Raw genomic sequence first — 13576 nt, 5'->3', positions numbered from 1 at the left:
CTGGTTACCAGCGTTCTTAAAGGACTAGTTCACTTCCAGAATAAAAAAAATTACTCATAATTTAATCACCCCCATGTCATCCAAGGTGTTCATGTCTTTCTTTTCTTCAGTCGTAAAGAAATTAAGATTTTTGAGGAAAACATTCCAGGATTTTGCTCCATATAATGGACTACAATGAGGATCAATGGGCTGAAGGTCCAAATTTGCAATGCAGCTTCAAAGGGCTCTACATAATTCCAGCCGAGGAATAAGGGTTTTGTCTAGTGAAACAATCTGTGATTAAAAAAAAAAAAATACAGTATAAAATTGCTGTACTTTTTAACCACAAATGCTCATCTTGCACTAGCTCTACTTTATGCATTACGTAGTCACGTTGGAAAGGTTACGCGTGACATAGACAGAAGTACCGACCCAGTGTTTATGAAGCGAACGTGCAAAAAAAGGTAAAACAACTACGTCAGATGATTTTTAAATTGGAAGAGAAAATTACACTGGGTTTTTCGCCCTACCCTACCTTTTTAAACCGAAGTACACAGACTAAGAACTAACTACACGTGACCTTTCCACTGTGATAACGAAATGCATCACAGAGCTAGTGCACGAATAGCATTTGTGGTTTAAAAGTGAATAAAAGCTTTTTTGTTTGTTTTTTTTTTAATAGAAAATGTGCGATCGTTTCACTAGATAAGACCTTTATTCCTTGGCTGGGATCATGTAGAGCCCTTGAAGCGGCATTGAAACCAGTTCAACCCGTTGGGTCTCACTGAAGTCCACTATATGGAGAAAAATCCTGGAATGTTTTTACAAAAACCTTAATTTCTTAATACATGAACATCTTGGATGACATGGCGGTGAGTAAATGATCAAAAAATGTAATTCTGGAAGTGACATACTATGACATACTTTCTTCTGTGGAACACAAAAGAACATATTTAAAGGATTAGTATATTTAAATCCTTTAAATATGTTCTTTTGTGTTCCACAGAAGAAAGTATGTCATACAGATTTAGAAAGACATTTAGGTGAACTGTCCCTTTAAGAATTACATAGAGTTAAGAAAATTTACTTTTTTATTTACTTTTTTAACTATTTAGGGCCCAAGCACAGATGGTGTGAGGAAATTGGAATTGCTCAGTTTCTTCTTCTTCTCATTTCCCAAAATGAATCGCATTTTGAGTACCTAAACATGCTCAAAAACTCATGAAACTTTGCACACATGCCAAATGTGATGAAAATTCAATACCTGATATGAGTTTCAGAAGTGGGTGTGATAAAATGGCTCGATAGCGCCACCTGTAAAATTTCAATGAAGTGCCCCTCGAGCTATGTTTCACATACATGTATGAAATTCGGTAGACACGTGTAACACACCAATACCTACAAAAAAAGTCTCTAGGCATGAAGTCCGAAGGAAGTGGCACGGTTTACGCTCTAAAAACTCCTACGATTTAATAACATTTACATGATATTTGGTCAGTCTACTCTAAAGGCCTTTGCGATGTTAAATTGCGAAGATCTTACATTTTCGTTGAAGGGCGAGTCCTCGCTTAAAGACATCTATATGCCAATATTCAGTTATAGTCAGAAGAGTAATATTAATTAACTGCATGTACTTACTATATGGTTAGGGTTAGGATTTGGTTTAGGGTTACTTGCATGTAATTATGCATAATTAATTGTTATTCAAATAGTAAGGACATGATAGTAGGTATTGTAAATTAAAGGTAATTATAAAATAATAACAGAATAAATGTAAAAATATATGCATATTTTTAAATATCTCTTTCTCCAGCTCTCTCTCTCATCGCTTTTGTCTCAGTCTGTATTTAGCCACCACATTAATGTAGGCTGTGGTAAATAAAGAGATGTGTTTAATTGTACTGTTGTCCTCTGAGTCTTAGATCCAATGAAGCACTGTGTCTAATCTCATATTCACAGAGTTATTGGCCCTTCCAGATGAAGCCCTGGAGAACAACCTAGACTCTGATGTACTGGCGTTTGAAGGTCTGCACACACATGGCTGACGTTAAGACCTCGAACAATGGCTTTCCATGCGGACTACTATCAGCAGAGGTGAGATGTTGAAAGCTGTGCCATTGGGAAATGGAGAACAAATGTTATTGTGTGTTAATTTGGCGGTGAATGAATATTGAATAGGTTTCTTTGTCAAATGCAAATGTGTAAATTACACCGTGTTTAATAAGCAAACAATGGGATAATTACACAAACATGGAAGAATACAAAAAAAGCAGACACAAAACCATCACAGAAAACCTTTTCAAACATCCATCATTGTTATATACAGTGACATGAGGCAACTCAGATACACTAATGCTCTGGCAGGACATTGTCATTCTAATTGTAGTATACAGGAAATGACTGAAGATTTCAGACAGACTTAGTTTATTCAGAGGGTCTGTCCGCAGAGTCTTTCTCCCCCCCGGCATGTGCAGTGTCATTATTTGTTTAGTGAACTTCTTTGTTTGCTACCTAAAACAAGGTTCTGTACTGACAGTATGACAGTATGTGCGTTTGTCTGCCATTTTTATTCCGAATTCGTTTTCCATCCCAGTCACTCTGAAGATAAAATGCCTGATGTTAAAATTCATGAAGAACATCTTTGAACCATACGCAATCTGTGAGAAATCTTAAAGGGATAGCTCACCTCAAAGTAAAAAAAAATCATTTACTCACCCTCATGGCATTTCAAACCCGTATGACTTTCTTTCTTATGTTCAACATAAAGATTTTTTGAAGCTTTGATTGTATGAACAAAAAAGCTTTGAAACATTGATCAAAATATCTTCTTTTTTTGTTCCACTGAAGAATGAAGTCATACAGGTTTAGAACGACATTAGGGTGAGTAAATTATGACTGAATTTTCATTTTTTTGGTAACTCTCCCTACATTTACAGTAAGCCTCATATTGACTTGAATGTGGGAGGAATTCATTTCTTATTCATTATAACACTCACTTAGGATAAATATTTTACCTATCACCAGTGCATCTCCAAGAACTGACCCCAGCATTTGCTCAACAGCCCATCACATGCTTCAGTTAGATCTCAGTAACACACTCACACGTTACGTATGTCTACATGAGTGCTTGTCTTTTACAGGACGTGTCTCATTCTAGAGTGACTGACTCACATTTCAGTACTCATTTAAGTATCACACGATCACACAATTGCAGAAGCTCTCCATCTGCAATTCAGTTTTCTCCCAGCTCCCGGTTTAATTCTTCACATTTAATGGGGAAGAAATTCTCTTTGTGGTCACTTTAAAACAGGTTGTTTATAGAAAAATGAGCACATACCTTCCAACCGTCCCACAAAGTCTCCTGAGGATTAAAGCGGCGTAATCCAGACCTCCAGTCGCTGTTGCAATAAACTCTTCGGTCTCGCGCACACGCTCTCTTTCTGGTCTTCTCCTCAATCACTCTCTGTAATGCGCTCGCCCTCCCGCTCTCTCTTTGGCTCTCTTTAACTTGCCCTCTCTCTCTCTAACACACTGTCTCTCCCTCTCTCATCTGAGCATTGTGCAGAGCTCTGTGAAAACAGAATGAGGGGGAGAGCAAAGCGCTCGCTGAATTCAGTATTCACCCCTGCAGTGTCAAGGGGACAGAGAAGTGAGAGAGAAAGAGAGAGAGAGAGTGAGGCTAGCTGGTGTAATGCTCATATGCGCTCAGGACTGATGCTCTCGGTACTGGGTGCCTGTGGGTGTCAGAGGCTGCTCGTCCGCCGTTACATCCCTCCCGGAGATTGGCTTTCCTCCCCCTTTAAATTGCTGGATTAATGCGGGTCCCACCAGTGCTAAACATAGTCGGCGTAGTCAGCTTTGCTGCGTTACCCTTAGGGGATATAGAGATTTTCAATGAACGAGCTGGAGGATTTTTGTCACATTCACTTGTTTTCACCTTGCTTGTGAATGTTGAATACTGGGGTATTCTTGAGAGCTTTTCGCGATTTCACTTTTCAAACTGTGTACAGCTAATTTTTAACATACTGTATGTTAATCAGTTAACAACTTTTGATGTGTGAATCTCTGGATGTGTTTTGGCCCAATTTAAGAGACTTTTGAAGTATTTACACAAGTCTTTATGGGGGGAAGTGGCTTTACAGTTTAGATTTTTGTTGTGGTGCATACATGAATGTTTGATTTGAAAGATTTCTTAGATTACACTTATGTGAACAGGTGTTCTACTTATCTGCTAGGCTATTGGTTAGATTACCTAACATCTGTCATTCACAATATTTTACATATCCCTTACCTGTAAAGTGCCTGTTTAGTAAATATAGGGGCATATTATAGTATTTATACTTGCATCTACATATAATTGTCTAGTACAGTCATGTTGTATCCTAAATAGGACGCAACACGTTTTAAAATGATCTTTTTCTGCATCCATGTTTCATGTATATTAAACATGAGGAGTGCAACTTTGTTCCAATTAGGTTTCAGTGTGGACGAAGATATCCAGAGCAATGCTGCAGAAATAGAAACCAAGAAACTTATAAAGTGAAGCATGTTTTAATATAGTGGCAGCAGTTTATGGGAAAAACTCAATTTAATTTAATTTGACTTCATTTCTACATATGAATACATTGGTTACACTTCACTACATTACTATATGGTTAGGGTTGCACACACACAAAAAAAGGGTTAAAAACAACCCAACTTGGGTTCTTTGCAAACCCAGCATTGGGTAAATATTGGACAGAACACATGCTGGGTTATATTATCCCAGCTGGTTGGGTTAAATGTTTTTACCCAACATGCTGGGTTGTATTATTTAAGTCAACGATCATTTAAAAATTGTTATATTGCTGGATTTAAATGGGGTGAAAATTAAAAATCATACAAAAGCAATAATCTGAGCCAGTGAAGGGCAGCTGTTCGCGGGGGTGACTAGAAACTTCAGACCGTGGCCTTGTGTTTCACTCATAGCTGAAAGATGCCGTGACTGACTCCAAAACCTGCCTATAAACAAACAATACTGACATTAGAGAACATATTTTAACATAAAAAATAAACTCAGTACTATACCAAGTGCAAGGCAAAAGGCGTTTCCATCATGCGAATTGACCGCTGCTGATGCAGTTGACTGACATCTTGTCCTTATGTTGCGTTGTGTAAAATAATACAATTTACAGCACAGTAAAGACTTTATAAATGAAATAAATGTATACAAACCTTTATTTTGCTAAGGAAGTGCACCAAACTGGTGTTGCTCAGAACCACTCTTTCCTAGCAGATTCAAACAAATGGGTTGTTTTGTCAGAGACGGGCTTAACCCAGTGACTGGGCAGAAAAAATAACCCAGCATTAAAGGAGAAGTCCACTTCCAGAGCAACAATTTACAAATAATTACTGACCCCCTTGTTATCCAAGATGTTTATGTCTTTCTGTCTTCAGTCGTAAAGATATTATGGTTTTTGAGGAAAGCATTTCAGGATTTTTCTTCATATAATGGAATTCGGTTGTGCCCCCGATTTTGAACTTCCAAAATGTAGTTTAAATGCAGCTTCAAATGGCTCTAAACGATCCCAGCTAAGGAAGAAGGGTCTCATCTAGCGAAACGATCTGTCATTTTTTAAAAAAAAATAAAATTTGTATACTTTTTAAGCACAAAAGCTTGTATAGCACAGGTTCTGGGATGCATGTCCATGACGCTATGAATCACGTCTAAGTCCATCGTCTGTGTACTCCGGCTCAAAAAGGTAGAGTAAGGTGAAAAACTCCATCTTATTCTGCAACTTCAGAATCGTCCAACATCGATGTACCTTTTTGTTTGTAAACAGCGTTTGACAGCGCACTTCCTTAGTCTTTGCGCGTGCGCTTTGTAAACACTGGGTCTGTAGTTCCGCGTGACCTTTCGAACGTGATTCAACAGTATGTGGATGCACATCCCACAGCTAGTGCTACACTGGCTTTTGTGCTTAAAAAAATATACAAATTTATATTTTCCCAAAAAAAAAAAAAAGAAATAGATAAGATAGATAAGCTCCTCGGCTGGGATCATTTAGAACTTTTTGAAGCTGCATTTAAACTACATTTTGGAAGTTCAAAATCCGGGCATCAATGAAGTCTGTTATATGGAGAAAAAACCTGAAATGCTTTCCTCAAAAACCATAATTTCTTCACGACTGAAGACAGAAAGACATGAGCATCTTGGATGACAATGGGGTGAGTAAATTATTTGTAAATTGTTCTGGAAGTGGACTTCTCCTTTAAAAATGACCCAGTTACAGAAAAACTACCCAGCACCACACCTGGGTAAAAAATATTAAAAATAACCCAATAAAATGACCTCGCAAGTTGAACGCTACATTTGGATTAAGAAAAATAACCCAGCACCTGGGTAAAAATATTAAAAACTACCCAAGAAAATGACCCAAGGGGCTGAACCCAGCATTTGGGTTAAAAAAATAACCCAGCATTTTTTAGAATGTAGGGTTATATTTGCACCTGACCTGAATATGCATTTGTAGGAGTTTCCCTTTCAGATGCAAAATTAGGACAATAGGAGAATATTAAACAACAAAAACAAATCCCACACACTACAGAAATATGCAAAACGTATCAAAAAAGTTTATTACAACGTTTCGGTCGCATGACCTTCATCAGGTATTTTCATTTGGTAGGAGAGTATTAAAATGAATCACGCAACACAATTTACTAACGTTTGCACTCATCAAATTACTGGTATTTGCGCCATTATTTAACACCCGTAAAAAGCATGTCTTAAAGCAGGCGATAATTGCTGCTGATCTTGGTAGATTGCACTAGTCATTATGGAAATAAGATGTTGCATCTGTGTTCTTTAATGTGCGCATTGTTAGTAAATCACCCACAGATTTTTTTCCTCCCATTGGCACCTTTATGGAATTGTGCTCTAACACTAATTTGTCCTGTTTAGTAAATCTGGCTCTTGATTTGCATTGAATATTTTATTTTTTTCTAACTTGTCATCTTAAGTGGCACATTTAGTGGTGAACAGCCTTGCAGCAGTTCTCAAGTCACATTAAACGTGCTCATGTCCATCTGAAGCATGTGACGTTATGGAATTACCATTGCCTTTTTTTAAGAAACACCCAAGAATGTGGTCCAAGAATTTTAAAGAACTCAACCGCAGACACATTCAACTGGAGCAAGCAAACAAAATGAAGAGCTTGAGGTGAGCACAGATTAATGTTCAGTGTGTAAACAGCAAAACGGGTTTTAAAGCCATTTATGCTTAATGGAGTACAAGAGTGCTGACTCTGGGCAGTTTAGATCAAGATGCAACACAATCAAACGGCACCCACAGCCACTAAATATCTCTACCTACAACCTAGTAAGCAGTTAAACAAGGCACCATTATCTTCTGTAATTGGACCATTAACTGAGACTCTAATCCCGGTCCAGCTTTCCATTTACTTACAACTACGTATGCAAAACCATTGAACACACTAATGGTGCGGCTAAAAAACATGCTGGGTGATACAGAGTGCGTTTATTTGTGTTTCTGTGTTTCCTCATCACAAACACTTTACCTTAATTTACTGCCGGTCAGGCATTGGCGTGAATCCCCCGAGTCTGATCATCCTCAGAGCAGATGGCATGGCAAGCTTCCACCCTGAGTTAGACTAAGAGATAATCCTCACAGCACATGGTGGGCTATAACACAGAGACTCTTTTTTTTTTTTTTTTTGGAGTGAGGGGGGGTCCAAGTGTGTGGGGGCGAAAAGTCTCTAAAGTACTGCAAGCTTCAGTGGAGGCCAAACCATCAAGGCGTTGAGATCATCCAGGCCTCCAGGTGTGAGTCGAGCTTCTACTGGATACAGTCTGTGATCTCTTAACTGCTCACACACATAGTGTATCGAAAGAGGCAGATGTGAACATATATGTGCCATTTGCACCTGGTATTAACATTCAGTGATCCGATTACAGCAGGGGTTAGGAAATGAGTTCCAAAATGCTGCATGATCTGATCATTGAAGCCACATTCGGAGAAAGTCAGAACAACAGGTTTATACAGGTGGCCGAAAAGAAAAAAAAGAGCATTCTTGCTTAAAACATCAGAGTTGTGGTGATATTTGAACATGTATAAGTATGTTTGAAAGCAAAAATGTGCTTTTAAAGCAGAAGTCCACTTCCAGAACAACAATTTACAAATAATTTACTCACCCCCTTGTCATCCAAGATGTTCATGTCTTTCTGTCTTCAGTCGTAAAGAAATTATGGTTTGTGAGGAAAGCATTTCAGGATTTTTCTTCATATAATGGAATTCAGTTGTGCCCCCGATTTTGAACTTCCAAAATGTAGTTTAAATGCAGCTTCAAAAGGCTCAAAACCGTCCCACCCGAGGAAGAGGGGTCTCATCTAGCAAAACAATCTGCCATTTTTTTTGAAAAATAAAAATTTGTATACTTTTTAAGCACAAAAGCTTGTGTAGCACAGGCTCCGGGATGCGTGTTCACGACATTGCGTACTATTGAATCACATCGAAAGGTCACACAGAACTAAAGACCCAGTGTTTACAAAGTGAACGCGCAAAGACTAAGAAAGTGCAAGTAAGTCAAACGCTGTCTACAAACAAAAAGCTACAACGATGTCGGACGATTCTGAAGTTGTAGGAGAAAATAAGATGGAGTTTTTGCCATTCTAAAAGGAGCAGACAAATATATATATATATAAAAACAACTATAATATAATATAAATGACTGATCAATTAATTAATCAATAAAATGAAAATATAAATGACTATAATGATTATTATAAATTATTATATGATTAAATGGAATAATAAAATGATGAAATGATTAATGATTATAAATGAGTAAATGAATGAAGAATAAATGAAGAATATATAAAAAGAAAGCAAAACACACAAATGTATGGTTGCCCTGAGGCAAAACACACAGTTTGCATTTGAGGATCGTCAGATCCTTCAACGTGTTACTTCCCTAACACATCTACTGCTTACACAAATGTTGATCACACTACAAACAATACAAAACTATAATGCTATAAGAAACAGAACAGATTAATTCATTGTTTACCTGGGTCTTTAGTCTCTGATTAGTTCACCTCACCTCTTATCTGACAAGTTTTTGGGTTTGAGTCATTCGTTCATCACGTGACAGCCCCATAAGATGAACAAACATCTCGAAAAACCAGAAGACTCAAAACAGGTGAACTAATTCCAGTACAGAACCTAATAGGATGTTGCTCATTCTTCCCAAGTCACATTAAAGATCTGTTCAAAACGAATGAATCATTCAAGAACGCGCATCCCAGAGCCTGTGCTACACAAGCTTTTGTGCCTAAAAAGTATACAAATTTTTATTTTTTCGAAAAAAATGACAGATCTAGATAAGTAGATAAGTCCCTTCTTCCTCGGCTGGGATCATTTAGAACCTTTTGAAGCTGCATTTAAACTGCATTTTGGAAGTTTAAAATCGGGGGCACAATTGAAGTCCATTATATGACGAAAAATCTTGAAATGTTTTCCTCAACAACCATAATTTCTTATTACTGAAGACAGAAAGACATGAACATCTTGGATGATAAGGGGGTGAGTAAATTATTTGTAAATTGTTGTTCTGAAAGTGGAGTTCTCCTTTAAAAAATTTTTGTTGGCAGTAATAAAATACAGACCAGGTTTAAATGGGGCCATAGTGTGCCATGATAGGCAATGTTTCCTACATCTCAGGGATTTCACCTCAAATAACATCTGTGCTGCTTGTCATTTTGAGTGATGTAGATTAGCAGAGTAACGTGTGTGTGTGTCTACTTAACCATATTTTGGGGACAAATTTGTACCCAGAAGTGAGATAAATCTGACAAACTCTTTCATATTTGTAAAATAGTTGTAATATTTTGAGAATAAAGCCAAAACTACGAGAATAAAGTCAAAATATTTTGCGAATAAATTAGAATTTACGAGAATAAGGTTGAAATGTTTCAAGAATAAAGGGAAAATTACGAGAATAAAGTTGAAATGATGGCAAAGCTCAAATTTATTTGCCATCACAGAGATAAATTTCATTTATACACCATATATTAAAAAAAAAAATATAAATAAATAAAAAAAATGGTAGTTTTGAAATGTAATAAATGTTCAGCTTTTACTGTATTTTTACTATAACGCCACTCTCATGTGAACACGCGTACAACAGCTAGTGGAAGCTAGAGATTAAAGTTTTAAATATGGATTTTTTTCTTACAAAAATGCATCAATTAATTTCAGAGGTTATTTATTAACTCCCTGGAGACATGTGGAGCTTTTTTATGATGGATGGATGCACTTCACTGGACTTCAAAATCTTAACACCCATTCACTGCCATTATAAAGCTTGGAAGGGCCAGGACATTTTTTAATATGACTGATTATATTTGTCTGAAAGAAGAAAGTCGTATATGCCTAGGATGGCTTGAGGGTGAGTAAATCATGGGGTAATGTTCATTTTGGGGTGAAGTATCCCTTTCATTTTATATATCAAGGTTAAAGAACGCTTCAACACTTCATTTCCCAGAATCCCATTACCTGCTGAATTTTCTTTCAAACGTTTTTTTTTTTTTTTTTTTTTTTTTGGATAAGTGGATAGGGACAAGAGAAAGAAAATATAATTATCTCAGTGTAAAAAAAAGGAAGTCATTGAAACTGTCCACCCTGATAGGAAAACAAATGTGTGATTGTTTTGCTTAGGGAGTATTGTGGGGCTCTGAGCTATTTGACAATAACAGGTTGTTTGGCAGTTATCCTCGTTCATTCACTTATTAATGAACATTATTAAACGCTTTATTGTGCAGCAAAGATTTCAATGTCAAAAATGTTTCGCCCTACCCGCAGTGGGAGATTCAGCATAAAGTTGTGACAGATGGGTAGGGATATCATCTCAATAAGGGTATTTGAAAGACAATCCGTTGCATTGCTGATGAAAAACCACATATAATTTATCAGACAGGACAGGGAAAAACACAGTAATTTTAAGATTTCCCCTGTGCTCCTTCCATCAGATGGCATCTGACAACGATGGTTCATTTCTCTGGTGAGAGGAAATCCATATGGAGCTTGCTGCGATTCAGTTCCTTTGAGGGAAGAAAGGGCTCGGAGTCCAAGCGCAGTATCTGAGAGGCACAGGAGGAGTGAAGTAGACCACCTTCAGACCCCATCAACCCTGCCGTGCTTGCGGAGCGGCCTGCATCTAGTGTGATAATTTGACCGCTGAGGCGCCATCATTGGAATGCATGAGAGGAGTCTATTTTCTCTGCCAGTCTATTTCCCTTTACTCCCTTTACATGGAGAGCTCTTTAATTTGTTTCGGCCTCGTCACTCCACACACAGTCAGCCTACATCCATTCAGTCTCATTAGATACACGACCACAGCACTTGACCGTGGCTGCTTTATGAGTAAGGTGAGGAACCTGCTAAGTCTCACAAACTCGATTTGCTGGAACTCAATGAGTCTTGATGCGTTCGTGCCACTCGTACACAGTAAATTGGTTTTTGTAGAGGAAAAGATTCCACCTGACCTCATTTCTGACCACACACTTGGCTTATGGGATTAGACTGGGGGGGCTGAAATCCCCTGAGCTCCATCCACTATTATTTTACATGACGCTCACCTGAGGAGAAACTCTATGATACTTGAACGAAAATGTATTAAATGTACTCAGATGTGTTTATGGGGGCAAGCGCCGGGGAAGTGCAAGCATTGGTTGGCAGAATGAGCTATTTTTGTAGATTCGGTCTGCATGTGAGAATATTAATGTGTTGATGTATGCCATTCACTGTGACGAGCATATGGCATACGGCTTCAGTTTCCTTTTTGAGTCGAAACTAATATAACGCTTTGGAAAGATGTAAAAAGTGCACCAAAAGCAACTTCAAAAGGTTCCCTAATGGATTGCACAATATTGTAGTATGGTAGGTGTTAGACTGACAAGACCTGGTGATTCAGACTGCTGGGATGTGACTTGATTTACACCAAGAATAGAAAGCAAAGCACTCTGAGGCAAAAGCTTCATGACATAATCTTTCTTCGAAACATATGAAGCGCCTGCAGCAGTTGGGCAAAACAATAAAGCAATGGATTACCAAGAGTTAACCTGTGTTTGTGCAAAGGGCAATGAAGCTTGGCTGTTTTGTAACTTAAAACTAAATAAAAATAACATCTCAAACCAGAAGATGAAGTAAATATTAAATCGTTACATACACTGAAATTCATTTTTAAAAATAATACACAAATTAAAATAGTCAATTCTTTAACCATTCAGATATAATTATTATATGGTAAAACATTTTCAACATTTTCTTTTTATTATTTTTATACTTTCCACTCAGGATTGTGACTGACACCCAGGTGGATGCAGTTGAGTGAATACAAACAAACTTCAGCAAACATGATGCCTCCAGGAGAACCGCAGCAGGGCTGAAATGTTGGGTAACCATGCATGTCTTTCTTTTTCTTCTTTTTTTCCCTTTTCTTTTCTTTTCTTTTCTTTTCTTTATAAATAAATAATGCACATTATGAAGTGAACAGAAACAAATGCATTCTAGTGATATGGCTGTGATATTGAATCAAATGGGAATTGAATCAGTAATTGATTCAGAAGCTATAGATTTTATTACATCTAAATTTGATTAGATTTAAATACTTTTAGACAAATTTTAAGTAATATTCTGTATAATATGAAAGAAATGCTCACCCGTAAATGTTTGTTTGTGAATCACTGGTTGTTTGTGTATATGATATGTTTTTTTTTTGTTTCTGTAATTAGGAACAGTTTAAAATACTGATATGTTTGTGAATTGTACTACACACTTTCAGAAAAAAAAAAAAAAAAGTACAAAAGCTGTCACTGGGGTGGTACATTTTCAAAAGGTACACCTTTGTACCTTATTTACAAGTAGAACATAGCAGCACCCTAAAGGAGAAGTCCACTTACAGAACAACAATTTACAAATAATTTACTCACCCCCTTGTCATCCCCCCTTGAGATGTTCATGTCTTTCTGTCTTTAGTCGTGAAGAAATTATGTTTTTTGAGGAAAACATTTCAGGATTTTTCTTCATATAATGGACTTCATTGGTGCCCCAACTTTGAACTTCCAAAATGTAGTTTAAATGCAGTTTCAAAGGGCTGTAAATGATCCCAGTCAAGGAAGAAGGGTCTTATCTAGCGAAACGATCTGTCATTTTTTTCGGAAAATAAAAATTTGTATACTTTTTAAGTACAAAAGCCTGTGTAGCACAGGCACTGGGATGCGTGTTCACAACGCTACGTACTTTTGAATCACGTCGTAAGGTCACAAGGAACGTAGGCAGAACTACAGCCCCAGCGTTTACAAAGCGAATGCGCGAAGACTAAGAAAGTGCAAGTAAATCAAATGCTGTTTACAAACAAAAAGGTACAACAATGTCGGACGATTCTGAAGTTGTAGTAGTTTTTCGCCATACTCTACCTTTTTGAGCCGGATTACACGGACGATGAACTTAGACGTGATTCGTAGCGTTGTATTTATGATTTGTTTTTGATTTGTTTTACTACAAAGAACCAGTTTGGAAGAGTAATTAGTTCACAAATTG

General features: G+C 37.3%; 1 protein-coding gene across 1 annotated transcript in view; it reads right to left on the bottom strand.

Moving 5' to 3' along the window:
* The window catches only part of cdh12a (cadherin 12, type 2a (N-cadherin 2)), a 70941-nt gene extending 67351 nt beyond the window's left edge, over positions 1-3590 (bottom strand). Inside the window, exon 1 of the mRNA XM_051129955.1 lies at positions 3317-3590. The gene's annotated coding sequence lies outside the window, so the exon portion shown is untranslated. The remainder of the gene's footprint in view (positions 1-3316) is intronic.
* Positions 3591-13576: the final 9986 nt, after the last annotated feature.

This window comes from Labeo rohita, chromosome 2, assembly GCF_022985175.1.
Source record: "Labeo rohita strain BAU-BD-2019 chromosome 2, IGBB_LRoh.1.0, whole genome shotgun sequence".
Lineage (NCBI taxonomy): Eukaryota > Metazoa > Chordata > Actinopteri > Cypriniformes > Cyprinidae > Labeo > Labeo rohita.
Note: the sequence above shows the minus strand (reverse complement) of the source record. Positions and strands in the feature narration are given on the sequence as shown.